Source organism: Ursus americanus, chromosome 13 (genome assembly GCF_024610735.1).
Source record: "Ursus americanus isolate L20-20 chromosome 13, mUrsAme1.1.p, whole genome shotgun sequence".
In the NCBI taxonomy this organism is placed as follows: domain Eukaryota; kingdom Metazoa; phylum Chordata; class Mammalia; order Carnivora; family Ursidae; genus Ursus; species Ursus americanus.
In genome coordinates, this window is record NC_142139.1 from 59,438,574 (window position 1) to 59,457,842 (window position 19,269).

The 19,269-nt window shown below is 43.9% G+C and overlaps 1 pseudogene across 1 annotated transcript; it reads right to left on the reverse strand.

Annotated features, from left to right (window-relative positions):
- Positions 1 to 201: 201 nt before the first annotated feature.
- Positions 202 to 18,468, reverse strand: LOC148109101 (uncharacterized; annotated as a pseudogene). Its single transcript, XR_015726462.1, has 5 exons — positions 17,938 to 18,468; positions 5,654 to 5,824; positions 4,496 to 4,655; positions 1,452 to 1,590; positions 202 to 491 (listed from the first exon to the last, which is right to left on the reverse strand). The product of XR_015726462.1 is annotated as an uncharacterized LOC148109101 (transcript).
- Positions 18,469 to 19,269: the final 801 nt, after the last annotated feature.

The following is a 19,269-nucleotide window of genomic DNA, read 5'->3' on the forward strand; positions in this document are numbered from 1 at the left end:
AGTAATGTTGGCTTTAAGTGAGACCACAGCACAAAATAATAAATGAGATTTTAAACAATGTTTGAAGTGGGTGGGAGCCATGTTGTACGTTTCAAGACTGATATTCTCGCAGAAGCCATTGTGGGAGATGACGAAAGGCAAATGAATCACAGATGAGGGTGAAACGAAACCAATGGAATAGAGAAAATGAACAGACACAGATTTTAGAAGTTTTTTTATTTCTGATTAGGCTTGATACCACCATGTTTGGTTACTGGTAAGTTTTCACTCCCACCCTCTGACCTTCATAAAACAGGAAACAAAGAAGTTATTCCAAGGGATCCACATTTCAATTTCAACGTGTGGCACAGTTAGTTCATGGTGAGAGTCTAGAAGCCATCAGACCTTCAGTCAACGCTCAGCTTCTTGGTACAGTGGGTACCGCTGGGATCTCACTTCATTACCCATGGCAATATGCCATTCACTTCCATAACACCACAGAGCTCCATAACCTGGCATGTAGTAAACATAAAGTAAAATGAGTAAGAGAACTACAACACATGGCTCTGGTAACCCACTAGTGCCCAATTTACTAGCCCCGATATGCATGACTTTTGTAAACCAAAATGGTACCCAAAATGACAAAGATATGAACAGAGAATTTTGTAATTTTAGGTTGAAAATACCTAGCTAGATGAAAGCTCTGAAAAGCTGAGTATAATTCTTTATAAAACCAAAAGCACAATGAGTTATGTCTAAAAAAAACAAATAAAAAACAACACTACATCAAAAACTAAGGATATCCTGTATGGTGCCTAACATAACATAATAAAAACTTATTTAAAAACAAAACAAAACAAAACAAAAAAACAACCTAACTTTAGGGAACTGAATTTTTCATAGAGCCAAACTACCACCCCACTGATTGACTTGCTAATTGACAAGGAGAAAATGCATCTTACTAGTGAAAAGAGCTGTGTTTGCCATCACATTAACTCAATGATCAAAGCTGATGTCCCCAACAGTGGGGTAACTAGACTTAATGTGCTGCTGATATCATGCACTATGAAGTAGATACTCTCACTTATGGAATATTCTTCAAAATGTATACCTGAATTTCATCAAGACTTTAGATCTAAGGCATAGGCAGAAGATGGAAAAGCAAAAGAATCGAAAGTCCAGAATTGAGGCATTCTATAAGACAATTGGCCTCACCTCTCCGAAAAGTCAACATAAAATGTGAAAAGGGTATGGATGTGCTATTCTAGATTTAAACAGACCGAAGACATAATTATGGTATGTGCTACTCAACTGGATTCTAAATTGGAAAAAAAAAATCTATAAAACCAATGTTACAATTTAAATATGGACTGGGTGTTACATGATAATAGGGAATTAATATTAATTTCTTAAGTGGGATAGATTAGAATTTGGTTGTGTTGGGGCACCTGGGTGGCTCAGTCATTAAGCACCTGCCTTCGGCTCGGGTCATGATCCCAGGGTCCTGGGATTGAGCCCCGCATCGGGCTCCCTGCTCAGTGGGTAGCCTGCTTCTCCCTCTCCCTCTGCTCGCCTGCTCTGCCTCCTTGGGTGCGTGCGCTCTCGCTCTTTCTGTCAAATAAATAAATAAATAAATCTTAAAAAAAATAATAAAGAATATTCTCTAAAAAAAGAATTTTGTTATGTAAAAGGATGTGTTCATTTTTTGCAGATGTACATATAAGTGCTTAGAGTGATTAAAATAGTCCAACAACAACAACAAAACAGATGAAGCAAAGATGGCAAAATGATTATAACTATTGATTAAAGGTATTGGGTCATGGGTATTCATTGTACTATTTTTTTCTATTTCTCTGCATATTTGAGCATTTTTATGATAAAAAGAAAAAACTTACTTTTATTAGTCTGAAAATTGGATGTCTAAACTAGTTGCTTCCATCTACGTGGACCAGATAAACCTGTCAATTTCACCAAAGAAATTTAAGTAAATGAATATATAAATACTAATCATTTTTTAAAAACTTAAGTAATACCTGCAGTCCTCACATGAAAAGTCATCTACTGGCAACAACAAACAAAAAGGCAATAATTTAAATTAAACCACACCACTTTCCCTTTAGTTAACTTTATCTTATAAGGGAAAAAACCAAAAACTTGAAATGGCAACAGTGCCTGGTATTTCTGTAAGTTAAAATCAGTAGAATTGATTATTGGCTGTTCTTATTAATGAATGACTTTTAAGTATATGGTTTAAAAGTGAAAACAATCTTGCTCATCACAAAGTATATGTTGTAACAACTTTTTGGTAAGAGTTTGTTGAAGCATAGAGAGTACCTGTCAGTAAAAAGAGAACCAGACTTCAGGAAATGTCCATCATTTATAAATAACTGAAAACTGTGCCTGTTTGCACATTAATTAAATAATTTAGTCCTCACATATATTTTAACCAGTCTACTTTCCTATCTGAATGTATGTATAGAATATGCTAATTAAATAAAACATTCATATTTCCCTGCATACATTTGTCTTAAGATATCATGATTGGGTAGTCAAATGGTGATTTCTAAAATTGCTGAAACCCATTTCCTATAATAATAAGGTGATTAGCGATTGGACATAATGACAATGGCACAGGGCTGGTAGTTATAACACATACATGATAGGCACGCTTACAGGCGTGTATATTATATAAATACCTGCTTGACATTGGGCAAGTCTCTTTGGGCTTTAATTTCCTTATTTAAACATGCAATGGTTAGAATAGATTAAAGACTCTTAACTTGGGTTGGAAGGATCCATGGATCCTCTGAAATTAAAATATTTAGAAGCATGTAGAAGCATTTTTGTGAGGAGACTTTTGGTAGATGGGGTATATGAGTTGTAGTACTTCTCACCTAAAGATATTTTCTATTTCCCTGACCATTGATCAGAGGTGGCCTTATGACTTGCTCTGACCCATTAGAACGAGACAAAAGTGATGTTATATGACGTCCAAGCCTTGATCTTGCAGCTTCTGCTCGGGGGTTCTCTTGGAATGCTGTCCCCACCATGTAAATCAGTGCTGGCTCTTCTGAGGGAGACACGTGGCTCAGCTGACAGCCAGCAACAACCAGCAAACACGTGACAAAGACCATCTTGGACCATCTAGCCCAAGTTAAGCTATACATGACCAAAGCCACCTGAGTGATCCCAGACAAAACCAGCAGGAGAACCACCCAGATGGACGCAGGAGAAGAACTGAATTGTGAACAAGTTAATAGTAGCTGCTTTGAGCCACTAAGTTTTTGGATAGTTTGGTATAGTGGAATATCCACCTATTTCAAAGCGTATTTAACTTTTATCTAACTCTCAAGGGTTGTAAATTGAATTCAAGTTAAAGTATTTAAAATTTTACGATTCCTTGTCTCTGGTCTCTTCATGAACTTTACCATGGGTAGGATTTAACTTGGCAAGTCTTACATTCAAACTGCACTTAAAAGTAAATTCTAGGGTTTTTGAACTGAAGAATCAACAGGTTTTTGAGTCTATAATTCAAATACTTTTTCTACTTTCCTTTTGAAAAAATGTGGGGTGCCTGGGTGGCTCAGTCAGTTAAGCGTCTACCTTCGGCTCAGATCATGATCCCAGAGTCCTGGGATCGAGTCCTGGGATCGAGTGCTGGGATCGAGTCCTGGGATCGAGTCCTGCATCGGGCTCCCGGCTCAGTGGGGAGCCTGCTTCTCCCTCTATCACTCCCTGTTCTTGTGCGCGCTCTCTCTTTCTCTGTGTCAAATACATAAATAAAATCTTTTTTAAAAAATGTGGAACCGTGTTCAGATACTTCTTCATTTTCTGTACTTTTTTCCTTTTTTCTTTTCATTCTCCATATTTTTTAAAGATGAAAGCCACTTCATTCAAAAATTCTAATAATATTCTGGTCTGTTACTTTCAGTGTTTGAATTTATTTAGGACAGCTAGCATTTGCTCCTAAGTGATCTTATTTCTCAATTCCTCTTCCCAAACTTTGTCCTGCCCTTTCTCATCTAAAGAGTAAAACGGAGTCTGAGGGTGTGGCCACCTTGTATTTTCACCGTTGACATAACCTCGACCCAACACCATCACAGCCCTGCATGGATTCTACACTTTTCTTGCTTTTGTTTCAAACAGCCCCCTTCATCATCTAGAATGTTAGCCTCCTTCTGGATTTAATCTTTCTGACTCTTTTTCTCACATATTCCTGACAGAGTTTTTGTATCCAGCTTGTTTTTCTAGATTATCTTTCACATTTTATATATACCATTTAAAAATATATCTGCTCTCAGCAGACACCTTCCTGCATGAAGACACTGAATCTTTTTGGCTACCTCCTTCCTTTTTCTTTTCTTCGTTTTCCCCCCTGTCTAGGACCATTTACAATAGTAGCATCCAAATTTTATTTTGAGGGCTCTCCCCTGCTTCTTTTTGGAATCTCAGCCGGGGGGGGGGGTCAAAGTCAGGCTTTTATAATTTCCTGAGATATTTTAAAACTCCAACTAACCAAGTGTGTGTCTGGCAGTGACCACATCCCTCTGGAATTTTCTGATGGCCAGGTGGCCCTCTTCCAGGATTCCTGTCACTTCTGATTTTCCATGCAGGGCCTCCGAGTTGGCCAGAATTAGAAGCAGGGTGTTAATCCTCTTCATCACTTCCTCTCCCTTCTGAAAGATGAAATTATCATGTGGGTTAGTGATTTTCAACCTGGCTGCACATTCAAATCCCTCGGGGGCACTTAAAAAAGAAGTCCGGGGCCCTACCCTGAGAGATTCCGCTTTAATTAGTAGGGTGGAGCCTGCCTGTCAATATCTATATATTTAATTCTGGGATTATTCTAATGTGCATCCAGGACCGAGAACACTAAGCGAGGCAAATCGTGGATTTATCAGATGTTCTGAGTTTAGAAATTGAGACATCTGGCAATGCCTGGATAGTGGGAGCCCCCATCATTAAGATTCTGGATGCTTCTCTTCTCTAGTCCATTAAGTTTTAACACAGGCAATCTAGTTCTAGCGTGTCTAAACAGGATAATGACAACCAGAACCACGATATTGCTTTCTGATTGTTGATATTAATCTCAACACAGCTCTAACATCTTTAAACAAGATGAAGCCCCAAAGCTAAAGGTCCTTTGAAAAGTTCAGAAGACAGTTTGGGGCATTCGTTTTTCTGAAATTCCAAATGAAGATGAACTAACTACATTGCCCTTGATGGTTTTTCTTGTTAATTAAGGGAGTCATTTGATAAAGGAAGTATATTAAAAATGACAAAATGAAGCACAATTTTTTTTTCTCCTTCCTCGGTCAGTCCTCAGGATGCCCCTTCTCTGTTAGTCAAAAGGCAATTGAGATGTCACATACATCAGATTTTTGAAAAATTCCCCCTTACCACACATCACACACAGCATGCCTTTTGGGCTTTTTTTTTACATCTTCAGTTCTAATTGTTAATAACGATCACCGAGTGTGCACGTGCAATTTTCCCTGAGGCGGACTGTTCTTCCACCATAGAAAGAGCCTTGTTTCTGGTTAGTGGCAGAGCTGATCATAGTGTCATTCTCAGAGGTGAGCTAAATGTCAGCCAAACGGGGACATTTAAGAGTGAGCAACACATCAGCCCTAGAGCTGCACGGCTTGGAGGAGCGTCTCCTCAGACGCCCTACCGAGGGCACCGCTGCGTCTTGGCAAGCACCGCGCAGGCGGGGAGCGGACAAGCGTGACTGCACAACCTGGAAGGCTGTGCCGGGCACTCTGGGCATGCGCGGGAATTCAGCCTCCCATGAATTAGAGGTGACCGTGGGAGAACATGAGGATGCGATTTTCCGGAATGCTTGCTCAAGAAATAAAAGGCATAGAGCGTCCTAAAACTCTAGCTCTAATCTGTTCTGAGTTAGCTGTGTAGAAACGGCTGTCTGGGGACAGTGGAAGTCCAGAGGTATGTTCTATAGCAATCTAAAAAGAGATAGACAACAGAAAGGATAAGCCACATTCTCATGTTGAAACACTGCAACTGCTTTCAATTAAGCAGGCCGTTTAAGAATCACATGCATTTTGTCAATAATTCAGTTTTGCAAATGTTTGGCAATATGGTTTCATCTGACAAACTCTCAATAACGTATTTTCCCACTTTCTAAAGAAAGCACATGTAGACAAGGGTGTCAAGTAACGTTAAAGAGTGTGTTTTGAAACCGTGGACGCTAAGAAAACTAGCGTTGGTTCTCTCTCCAACGCTAACTCATGCCATCTTGAGCCAGGATTATGGAAGTCTAAAAACAATACATGAGAAGATGGTGGAATGAAACAGAATGACTGCCAACGAGAAAGAGCTAATGGCAGAGTGAACACCACTGATAACAGGATCTCCTAAAATTGGTGGGTTTAACTCGGACTGAGAGTTACTTTCATGTCTCTTTCATTTTACTGAGATAGACAACACCTATACACACACACACACACACACACACACACACACACACACACACACATATTTCATCACCCGTGCTCCAATATCGACGCTGAAAACAATGTATACTGCACAAATTGCAGATTCATGCACCAGTGTTTGCATAAGTTTAAAATATAATCCAGTTACATTTCTGCTTCTTCCAACATTGTGCAATCTTTCTAAACAACTCTGTGACTTTCCTGGAGGAAAGAGAAGATTCCCACTGCTTCAAATTAAGGTCCACATATTAGCAGAGGAATTATTGGTTATGACTGATGGAAAACAGATTGAGTATTCTTTCAATTAGAAATAAGTACATTCATTTTATAAATGGTCTGCCCCAGGAAAGCAGGCACGTTCAGACCACAGGTGTACATGGTGATCGCTCCTTCCACTCTTTCCTTAGAAATGCAGTAAAAACCACACCTAGTACTTTAAATGTTTTGGTTTTGCAAGCAACACAATCTCCCGATTTCACCCTAAACCAACTGGCTGCTTTGGTACAGTTCAACCAGGACTGCACAGAGGACCCGGATCAAAAGAAGACAGTCTACCTCTTCATTTGATCTGAGTCAGTGTGAATTAATTTAAAATGTCAAACTTGATTTCTATAAAACAGGCTTGAAAAACAATACTGTTTGGTTAAGAAAGAGGTTAATGAGGAAAATGTAATCCCTACTCGAATGCCATTGGAATGCAAAGCCACATTTATTTGCATGTGTGGTATCTGTAAAAGGTCCAAGGAATTTTGTTTTTGGTGTTTTGAATTGTTTATAATGTATTCTCTTTTTATTCCATCTACTAACAATTCCCAGAAATGATGGAAATCAAAAGATGGAAAAATATAAATGGATTTGGCTTCTAAGAAAATTACCAGTTGCAACATCAGCTCTAGCCACAGTGCATAAAGCAGGTGATTATGGGGACAATAAAGAAAAATGTTATTAAATCAGTAAAAAAAAATCCCTCGAATCTTGCCAATTCTGTGATAGCGCCTTAAAGTCTGACACTCCAAAACAGTCCATGCCAAAATTTGCAACAAAGTTTCACTAATAATGATGCTTATTTGCAAGCATACAGTTTAGATAGCCCAGGCTGCAGGGCACAAAACACACTGGATAATTTCTTTGACCTTGCTAGGTTTTATTACAGCATTTACCAAAGTGTCAAATAAAACAAATCTATTATTTTAAAATCAACACTGGAAAGGTCACTTGACTTTTCAATAGGCCAGTTTTTCATCACACTTTCAGATGATTTTCTTGCACATTTCAGGGTCGGGATCAGCTTCATTAAGAACACTGGATTTCAAAACAAGCCCTTTTCCCTCTGGCCTAGCAGCCAGAGTAGAGCACTGTGCTGGGAGCCACAGGCCGTCAATTAACAATGAGCCAGGCCCTTGGAGCAAGGGATGTCTTGGCAGAAAGTCAGTCGTATTAACCTTCAAGCCTTGGTTCTCGTTTCCCATGGAGTTGCTTTCCTATCGCACCTATGTGCTAATAAATTACCTCTATTTAATGTAACCATTAGGATTACCATTATCTAAACTTATTTCAATGCCCTCCCACCGCTTTCAAATATGCAAGAATAAAAATGAGACAAAAATTAATGTTTTTATGGCTTCTCCTGATATTTCTATTTCTGGCAAATTCTTTTAGATACGTGGAGTGATAAGATTCTACAGTAACAAAATCTCTTCAGAAACCTCTAGTTCCCTTGCCTAAAGTTTTCCGGGGTTGGACCTCCTTTGGAGCAACCCTCCAGCCCCGGTGAAGGAGGAGGGGCGATTTGATTGATGCCTTGGGAAGAAAGACCTGAGTGTGCCCATTCCAGCCCCCTGGGACCAAACTCTGGGCTGGACAAGAGGTGTGATGTATTAGGCTTCTAGAATGCCAATTCCTTCACGGAAGTAAATTAACTAGTACAGAATTAATATAAAAACGTAAGTTTTAGCAACATGTGCACTCTGGATTCCGACAGCCCTGCTCCACCTTCTTCACTCGGGGCCCCCGGCCTCTATCTGGAGCCACCTGTAAGTATCTGCATCACTGCTGACATGCGTTTAGAGGGACTAAGGACCAAAGACAGTCATTTCCACTCTGACGTCATTGGCCAGCGCCAGTCTCACATGACCACAGCTGCAAGCCACAGAGTGGGGCTGTGTGCGCCTCCTGCAGGGGGCGGGACCATGCATTTGGGAACAGTGACAGTTGCCGGAGCCGTCAGTTCCTTCTGGACAAAAATTAGTTAAGTGACGTATATTCGGTCTCGTCTCTGCTCAGGAAGAATTGAGAAGTCAAAGAATCAGCTCCTGAATAATATCTGCAGGTGCAGGGCTCTAAGGTGGGGTTTAGGCAACAAGGTGGGCAGAAGGGACAGCCCTACTCTCCGTGCTGCAGCAGAAATTTGCAAGGTCCACTCAGCTCCCAGATCACACTGAGGGAAGCAGACTTGCCCAAGTAACTCATCATTCATTCTCAGGCTGGAAACTGAAAACTCATTATCTTCCCTTAAATTGGTTATAACCTCTTCCCGGAGTGAGTGCCCCGATACTAGAGCACAGCACGGGGCGGTAACAATCAAGTTTCGAAACGGGCGGGCAGTCATTGAGCCCTAGTAAAAATGTCTGCCTGAACGCTCCAAAAACTGCTGTTTGCCTTGCTTTGCTATGAAAATCAGGAGGGGGTGCCAGCAGAAGTGAGGCTTTGTTGCTAGAGAGAGGCAGAACAAGATGACAGCGATTCAGCACGCTCATCTCTTCACCCACCAGAGGTCTGGATTCCAGGCAGGCTCGCTGGGATCAGGCTCAGTGCTCCCGAATTGCCCCCCGCTGAGGACGGTCATCTCACCACCTGCAGGGTCTCTACTACCCTCCGCCCACACTCATCCAGACCTCGGTGCAAAGCACCCAAACAGCCTTGTTCGCTGGATCGGTCAGGATTCAATACAGGAAACAGAAGACAATCTAGATCTTTTGAGCTCAGAGAGATTAAATACAAGTTATCAAGTTGGAGAAAGCCATCGAGTCAGGGGAAGCCATCGAGTCAGGGGAAGCCATCAGAGCCCCCATAACCACAAGGCTGGTGACCAGACAGACAGTGGACCATGGAATGCAGCCACTGCCCATACTCATGCCTTCCAGAGTCTTCTTGTGCACCCACAAGCTAAAGGAAGAGAGTGTGCTCCTCTTTTTTGCCTTTCAATCCTGTGTGACTGCATTTAATTATCAGAACGTACAGTGCACCTTGGATTCTAGCTGCAAAGGTGACGAGGAATTGGTTTTTACACTCCCGGGCCCTGTAATACAAGATCATGGAGAAACTTAGGGGTGGTGAGTGGATAGGTAGTAACTAGCAGTCCTATGGGGACTGTACAATGAATCACTTTTCTTCGTGGTCTGTCCAGGAATAAGGTGCCCCAAACCCATACTCTCCTGAGAGCCCTTCAAGATGGACAGCCCCCAAACCAACCACTGGGAGCTGGCGTTGTTTCTGGAGTCACCCTCCTCTGGTTCAGATCTCCTGGCAGCCTTGATTGTTGGATGATTGGCTTGGGGTGGGGGGTGCGGTGTTCATGGAATTAAGATGGCATTAGGGCCCAAAACTCAGGAGTGTTTTTGTTTGGCCCTGCAAGTCACCTTCCTATTCCACACCCTTCTCAGAATTTTATGGAGCAATGGTTCTCAAGGTCTGGTCCTGGGGCAGCAGCAGCCTTACTTGGGAACTTGTTAGAACGGCAAATTCTCAAGCCCCACTCCAGACCTGGTGAATCAAAACTAGGTGTGGCGCCCAGCAATCAGGGGTGTAACAAGCCTCCCAGCTGACTCTGATGCATGCTAAAGCTTGAGAACTGCTATAGGAAATTAGACATTTCTGGAACAACAGAAAATGGAAAACGATGCCCTCTTGATTACTAGAGGCAAAACCAGCATCTGTCTCAGCACAGAGCTCTAGTCAAGCTAAATGGAGCCTATGGTAGGTCCTCTCCTCTGAAGTCTAAATCAACATCTCCTTTCCCTCTGGCTGGCCACGGGATGCAGGAACCCAAAGCTGTGAGCAGCATGTTTCCAGGTGAAGAGAGAAAAGGAAGGCCACACCCAAGCTGGGTCTTGGCTCAGCGAACTAGCCCTGGTATTTGGAGTGGGAAAGGGATGTCAACCTTACATGTCATCCCTTAGGGCAGACGGTACCTAGCAGGTCCACTTACCAGGAACTAGGAGAAAAGGGAGCCATTGCCTTTAAACATAACATGACCTGGCTTCTAGTAAATATGGTTCAATCGACCCTAATAAAGGGACGGTAGGATCTGCTCCTCTTCGATACTGAGACTGGGAAGAAGTGCAGGGACAAAAGCGTTCCTACAACCCAACATCAATCATTGAGCTCCTAACTGACTTCTCCTGGTTCAAGGCTATTCTTTCTGCTCCTGTTAAGATAGTGGGTCCCCTTACCAAAGTACGTAACTCCAGCCACCCCTCCTCCACCCTTTGGGAGAAATGGACCACCCTCCCACACCCAGTCTGAATAAGCAGGCTAATGCTTTGGGCTTTGCTCCAGGGTTCCTATGGTAATCTTCCTCACCACCTGTGCTCCAGTCAGAAATTCTTTCTTGCCAGTCTTCTCCCCGGGGCCCTACGCCTGACTCCATCTCTTATCCGTGTAACCCTCATAATCAGGAAAGAACCCACCAGGTTGAGATTTTAAAATTGAATACCCTGGGGTGCGGGGGTGCTGGCTCACTCAAGTAGAGCATGGGACTCTTGATCTCGGGGTTGTGTGTTCCAGCCCCTCACTGGGCTAATTATTATTTAAAAAATAAAATAAAATAAAATTTTAATTAAAAATCACAGCTTTCAAACTCCTTTTTAAATGTAAGCCATAATAAGAAAGACATTTTACCCTGCGATTCAGGACATATATACACAAAAATGGGAAAAAACGATTTGTGAAAGAATATGTATTCTTACATCCTTCTGATATTTTTTATTTTTTTTCTATTTCATTTTTAAAAAAAAATGCTGCTCAAATCCCGCAGTGTCGATTTCATGAGTTACTAATGGTTGGCAACCTGCAGTATGAACAACACTGCTCTGGAGCACACGCTGTAATAAACACACCACCAGCACCATATAAAAAGCAGCATTAATAGCACACTGTCATCATTACTGAGGTTGCTGAGTGCTCTGTGTGTTTGTATGTATGTTACTGTCTTTTCAATTAAAATCTTAAAATTGCTATAGGCCATAATACCAACTCTACTCTTAATGTTCCAGTGAATTAAAAAACACACACACACAACAACCCTTACTTTTATTGAATTCATCTTAACTTCAAATTTGGTGACGATTTGCAACAGCAGCACACGCGTATGGCTAAATTTTCTTTACGGGATTAATAGTTATTTTGTAAGTTTCAACAAACATTTTTTAATTCAGTGATGTTTGGTTTAGATCAAGGAAATCGATATGCTCTTATAATGGAGTTTCTCCCTTCTTCCTGTTAAATAACAGTAGTTCAAAGACTGGAAACATTTCAAGGATAAAAAATGGGGTTTGAAAATTGAAACGTGTGCCCTCCATAATAGATTCAGACCCTCAGCTGTCATACGAGGGAACCTCAAAGCCCTCCATTCGCAGCTGGGAGGAATTCAACTTTTTTTTTTTTTTTTTTTAATAAACATGCACTTACTCTGTTACTTAGGAGTAAGTAGGCCACTACACACGACACACAGAGACACGATCCTGCACCCACGGCTACGCGCGCACCGAGGCTCGAGCGCCCTCCCGGCCCCACGCGTCATCTGCTGCACAGACAGATACAGGATGCCGGCAAATTGGAACCGGCCTTAACCTCTCCTCGCTCTCCTTCCCCAAATCAAAACCCACCGTAAACACCGCGAAGAGCCAGGAAACCTCATGGCTTTAATTATTTCCGTTCCCCAAGCTCCATGTGGCACACAGGACACCTCGTTTCCCTTTGGGCTTGCCGTCATCCTGCGAGGGGCGCGGAAGAAGAGGCAAGCACATGTCTCCGCAGAACCGAGGGCGCAGAGCGAAAGCGCCAGCCTGAGACGGAGCTCTTCCTCCACCTCTCCTTCCCACTAGGGAAGGAGGAGCCTCCAGCTCTCGCAGGGGTTGAGAGTTGGCGCCACCTGGCTTTTTAAAGAAGAACGGGATCAGGAGGTGCAGGAGGTTGAAGAAGACCCTGCGCGCTCCTCTCCACCGCGGGCGCGGGCGGTGTTTAGAAAGCCCCGGTGCGCCCTCCACTTCAAAGCCCCCAGAGGCAGCCGGGCAGCTGGCAAGGGCGCGCTACGGAAGGAGAGGCAATTACCCTGCCGGGAATTGAAAAAAACTGGGAGCTGATGTGAGAATAGCGGATTCCACATTTAAGGCAGGTCCAAGGTGCACGAGTAACTGTGGCAACTCAAAGCGTTATACATAAGCACGCGTCAGTTTACACCTTGGTCAGCTCTGGCTCGGTTGTAGCAATCACTTATTCCGTGCAAACTTCCTACGCTGACCCTTGGAAAAAGAAAAAAGACAGGAGAAAGGGCTTCCGAGGGTTCTGATCTCCATTCGGTTGCAACATTGGAAAGAAGGCATGTTGTTCAACGAATCTTCGGTGTCTCCGTTTGTTCACGTGCAAAATGAGATAAACAATGCCATCCATCACTGCTCCAAGTGACCCATGTAAAAATAAAATGAAAACCTGGCGGGAAAGTGCTTCAATGTTACCGTTTGAGTAGGAAGGTACAGTCATAGTCACAGTAAAAATAGTAATGGGCTCTATAAATTTGCACCTTTCGTGTTTGTGTGTTTGGATATAATGATGCTACAGGATGGCTGCAAATTGGAGGCCACTGCTACAAACAGCTTTATCTAGAACCTGGACTAGTTATCGAAAGTATTTATCCACCTATTCAGCAAGCCTTTTAAAGGGTGGGATCTGGGGGTGCCTGGTGGCTCAGTCGGTTAGGCGTCTGTGTTCAGCTCGGGTCCTGGTCCTGGGGTCCTGGGGTGGAGCCCTGCGTTGGGCTCCCGGCTCAGTGGAGAGCCTGTTTCTCCCTCTCTCTGCCTGTCGCTGTGCCTGCTTGTGCTCTCTCTAACTCTCAAATAAATGAATAAAATCTTTAAAAATAAATAAATAAAGGGTAGAATCTAGAGAAAGCTATGTTTGGAAACTGCCTTTCCATGTAACCATGCAGGTACACAAACACAGACATATGGATGCATACAATAGGTATACATTAAGTGCACGTATGAAAACGCATGGGAAATGTGGGTCTGTACTTAAAACAATGACTAAGGTACAGTGCTGCACAGTTTACAGAAGACTTGCATTCACTTTTCATTTAATCTTCACAGTATCAGGGGGTATGGTTAGTCCCCGTTTTACAGATGAGAAGAGTGAGACTCAGAAAAATAACTTCCCCCAAATTTTGATGATATGAAGCCACAGACCCAGTATTTACTCTAATCCTGGGTCACTCTCATATTCAGCAAACATGTGATAAACACCTACTGTGGGTCAGGCACGAAAGCCTTGTGGCCACACAGATTAAAGCTTTAGTCCACTGCCCTCAAGGAACTCACACCTAGTGGAGAAGAGAAAGCAATTATAATCCTATAAAACTCTGTAGAGAAAAACTCTGTAATCAGCCTGGGGCTTGGTGAAGGCTTCCAAGAAGAGAACACACAGGCTGAATCTTGAAGGACAAACAGCAGGAGTCTGATGAAGGAGGGAACTGGGTACCAGGTAGAGAGACAACATGTGCAAAGACATGAAGGCAAAAAACAAAACAAAACAAAACAACAACAACAAAAACACCTCAGTGTAGTTCAACAGAGCCAGGGCTTAGCAGGCATGAAGGGAAAGTGGTGAGAAAGGAGACTATAAAGAGCATTATAGGCTCAGCATTTGGGTTTTCCTGATGTCTATGGGGAATGCATAAAAGATTTAAAGTAGGGCATTGACATGATCAAATTGCATTACACAAAGACCACTCCAGCTGCTGTGAGGACAGACTGGAGAGTATAATGTAGGAGAAATGATGGAATGATACAGGCAAAACTCAGTATTTGTCATTACTAAGGCAGGAGGTTGTGGGCGGGGGATTTGAGCTATTTATGAGGACCTGGTGACAGTTGTCAGGCAGCTGGTCTGAGCTCCTGATTGGCGGTGGTGTCACTCAGAGACTGTGCAACTGGGACTAGAAATCCAATCTGTTTTAAGCATAGTGGGTCTTACAAATCTAAGTCCGTCTACATGTAAATGACCTCCAGTAGGGGGGATATTCAGGTCTAGTGTTCTGAGAAAAGGTCTGAATTGTAGACAACTATGTCGTTAACACCAAATGAAATCATAATATGGTTAATAATAATAATAATTGCAAACATGCATTGAGTACTTGCTATGTGTCTGGCACTGTGGAAAGAGAATTTTTAGTAGATTTTCTCATTTAACAACCTCAGGAAGTCAGTATTCTGATTATGGCTCAGGGAGAGGTTTTCATATAAGAAGAGGTCCAAAACAGGATCCTGAGGATGATGTTTTAAGACGAATGGCAGAGGACCTCCTTCTACAATATTGCACAGCTATAGCCACAAAGAACAATTTACATTATTCGCCAGATTTAAACACAAGAGGCAACATGTCAACCTCCAGTTGGCTGAATTTTCAGCTCCATCTTTTCTCTGCATGCCTAGGACAACATCCTAGAGTGGCCATCTGGGCTGGGCAGCCCACTTACACATACCTAAGTCCCTGATGACAGAGATTCCCTCAAACCTGGTACTAGGTGGGGTTGTTTAAGCCCCCAAGTCATCAAGGTCCCCAGCAGGAAGGTGACAGAGGAAAAGACAGTGTCAGTGCAGAGAAATTGCCTGTCCCACTCCATACCCAAGGAAAACACATCATAACTGTTGGTCCTTAAAACACTCTGGATTCCAACCAGGCAGCATCAGGCTAGTCAAGGTCAACCAGGGCCAGCCATGCAGGAGGGAGAAAGCACCCTAGACTTAATTTTCAATGCGGCAAACAGTTCCCCAAGTCATTTTACTACATCAAGAAGGTGCTCCCCCAAAGCAAGTAAGAACAGCTTTACTGTCTTATTCTTAAAGGTGAATAATTTGTTAGCCCCTCTGCCAACTCACCCCAACATTGATAATTTGGGAGTTTGTTGTGTGAGGGGAAAGGGTCAGTTGAATATAATTCTGAACATTGGCATTATTCTAATTATTATTTTGCCTCATATTAAATTTGACTAGGGTTTATGTTGGATTCGAGACTCTAAAAACAAGTTAAGACTAGCTGTTATACTCTCATTAGAGGAACCCTAATCTTTGTCCCAATGGGCCTTGAAGGCTTCAAGTCTCATGCAACAGAGCTGATATGCTTAAAGAACCACTGCCCAAGTAAAATAGTACGGACTTCAGTTCTGCTTTAAATTCACCCTCCTGGGGGCGCCTGTGTGGCACAGAGGTTAAGGGTCTGCCTTAGGCTCAGGGCGTGATCCTGGCGTTATGGGATCGAGCCCCACATCAGGCTCCTCCGCTATGAGCCTGCTTCTTCCTCTCCCACTCCCCCTGCTTGTGTTCCCTCTCTCACTGGCTGTCTCTATCTCTGTTGAATAAATAAATAAAATCTTTAAAAAAATAAAATAAAATAAATTCACCCTCCTGAACCTAAGATTATTATATTCTGGCTAAGTTATTCCTGATTTGAAAGACAAAGTGGGGTGAGGAATATGGATGAATGGGTAGTAGAAAGAAGCATCCTAAAGAATTGATCCATGCTGGGGAGGGGGAACAGCGGAGCTGGCTGGCTCAGTCAGTAGAGCATGCAACTCTTGATCTCAGGGTTCTGAGCTCAAGCCCCACATTGGGTGTAGCGATTGCTTAAAAATTTAAAAAAAAAAATCTTAAATTTTTTTTTTAAAAACCTAACTGATCCATGCTCATCTAAACCTGTCACTAAGACTGGTAGATCCCCATATTTGCAGTAACTCTCTTCAGGGAGTAGGAACTCTCTTCCTGAGCAGGAAGCTAACATGGGCTCTCCAACTATGCAACGTGGGCAGGGGAAATCAGCTCTCCCGGCTCCAGGATGAAGGGGCAGAAGCATTTCTAAAGCCCTCTGCAAGTTTAATATTCACTCAGTACTAATACAAGAAGGGTTCTAGTGTTGACTCTTGTTTTTCCATCTGGTATGGGTAAGGGATTCACTGTATGTTGATACATAAGAGAATATAAGGACAGAAATTGGATTTATGAACAGATCACCTTGATGAAAAATTAATATATATGTATATATTATCGACACCTAATACACACATACGTGTGTGTGTATACATATATGAGAGAGAGAGAGAGAGAGAAATAGATCCAACAAAATTGACTGGTCAAGATACGCAGCAGGCTGATGGCAAAGCCAGGTCTACAGCCCAGATTTTCGAACTACTTGTCAGGTAATTTGCCCACTGGTCCCTGCGTATAAGTCGTATATGGCATCAGAACACTGGAAGATGTGATAAGATTCATGTTTAATCAGCTCCATGTGGGATGTATTTTCTTCCCCCACCATCATTAATATTGCATTAGAAAAAGCTGCAAGTTCTGGCGACAGCATGCTTCTTCTTTTAAATGGGAGCCCCAAGAATTTACCCCTGCTTTTAATACTAAACTTCCATGTAAATTTGCTGAAGGAGAATATCCTTTTTCAGAGGTGATGATAGGAATCCATTTAATGGGAGAAGCTAAAAGGAAATTATCCAGCTTGTCCTTCCCTTGAGGTTAATGTGAGGTAGTGAGCCCTGTGTGCACTAGGCTCGGGAAAGAGGGCTCTTCCCCAGCCCCATCCCAGCTATGTGCCCTGAACAAGTAACTACCTTTCTGGGTCTCAGTTCATCTTCAGAGAAATTCAGAAGTTGAACTACATCACATTAATGACCCCTGACATTCTGAGATTTCTTCTTGAGAAATTCCTGAAGCAAACCTCCTGAACTTTTAGCCAGCTGTTCCCTGCCTCTCTCTGCTAAATAATTTTAAAAACTGGGAGAGTAGTAATAATAATAATAGCAGTTAAAGAAGAAGAGGAACTTTGCAACTAACTCTTGTTTACACTGAGTAAAAACGTACTTTGCAGGCTATTGCCTTCACTTAGTTCACCATTCATTCAATGAATATTTAAGGGCCCCCTATTCGAGCACTGTACTAAGGCCTGGGGATTCAGCCAGTGTAACGACCACATTAAGGAAGCACTAAGAGGAAAACGTGCTTTTTCAGATACTATGCCGCAAGCGACCCTACAACCTCTGAATCTGATAATGCCTCAATACCTCAGCCGGCTCTGAGTTCTGGGCGAGTCACGGCCTCCCCGGCCTGGCTTCTGCACCCAGCCGGCCCGTCTTCAAGGTTCCAGTCCTGGGCTGCATTCAGTTCCTGAAAGGCCTCATTGATCGGTCAGCACAGCCGCCAACTGCCTCCAGTGAACGCTACACGTCCTAGGTAACCGGAGCCCGTGGCTCCCTCCCATTTGGGGAGGAAAAAAAAAAGATGGGGGTGGTGGGACCGAAAAAGGAAAGGAGAAAAATACTGAGAAACATGTTTTGGCAGGCAAGGCCTTCGGAGACTACCATATGTGCTCCATATTGAGCAGCCCCTGGTCTTTGATGTTTTTTCTGAAAGTAAAGACATTATTCTTTCTCAAACTGTGCCTAAGTACTACAGACATTAAAACAATGAGGCCAGAACGAACGGACCGGGCTCTAAGTGTTTAATTCGTCCTTCACCCAAGTGCTCGCCACCGGTTCGCTCTCCAGCGTGCACCCTGGCAGCTGGCAGGGCTGCCACCCCGTGCCGGCCCCATCCCCCCCGTTCAGGCCCGCGTGTGTCTGGATCCTAGGACACCTTCGCGCCAAGTTCGGAAGTAAGTACTTTCCCAAACGCCCGGCGCAAACTCCCCAGATGTTTCCTGCGTCACGGAAACGAGCCCGGGTTGGATCTGAAGCATTCTTACGACGGCGGGTCACGGGGCCCGCCCGGCGCCCGCGAGCCCGGCTCCCCCGCGACGTGCGGGGTGCGCCCGGCCCCCGCCCCCCCCCCCGCACTCCCCGCCTTCGCGCCCACTGCGGCTCGCTGGGGAGAGGCCATCAAAGCGGGAAATCGGAGGGGTGGGCCTTTTATTACTTGCAGAATTGTGAATCACAACTGAAGATCCCTAGTAAATTTACACTCTGATCTTTCGGGAGTTTATTAGTCACTCACGCGCCGATTGTAAATTCCTCCTTCTCTGTGCCTCCCTCTACACACGGCCAGACGCAACGGCGACCTTAAACGAGGAACCTACACCCACTCGGGCTTCCTCCGGGGAACAGGGAGGCCCGGGCGCGCCGCAAGTAAGAGAGACTCCGGAGCGGGGAACTCCCCACCGCGGGGCAGGAGGGTGACGCGAGCCCGGGACCCGCTCTCGCGCGACGCGAGGCTTCGCCAACCAGGGTACCTCAAAGGTGGGCGGGACGAGGAGCTCACACGCGGGAAGAGCAGCGTCCGAGCTCCCGCTGCTTCCGGGTCTCCGCAAGCGCTTCCGGGGTGTGCGCCACGCGGCTGCTTTTGGCGCTGACGGCTAATTACCAAAGGCCAAGAGAGAACAGCAACAGCCGTGGTCAACGATAACGCCGGGGTGGGTGACACCAGGGCCCCTCTAAATAGTCGTCGTCAAGCCCCAGTGCTCAAGCACGTCCGCATCTGCTCTCCACCAAGCAGAGAAGGGGATTCCTGTAGGGCTCCCAATGTTGCAGGGTTACGTGAAGAGGGGGACCAGAGCGCACGCCTCAGCA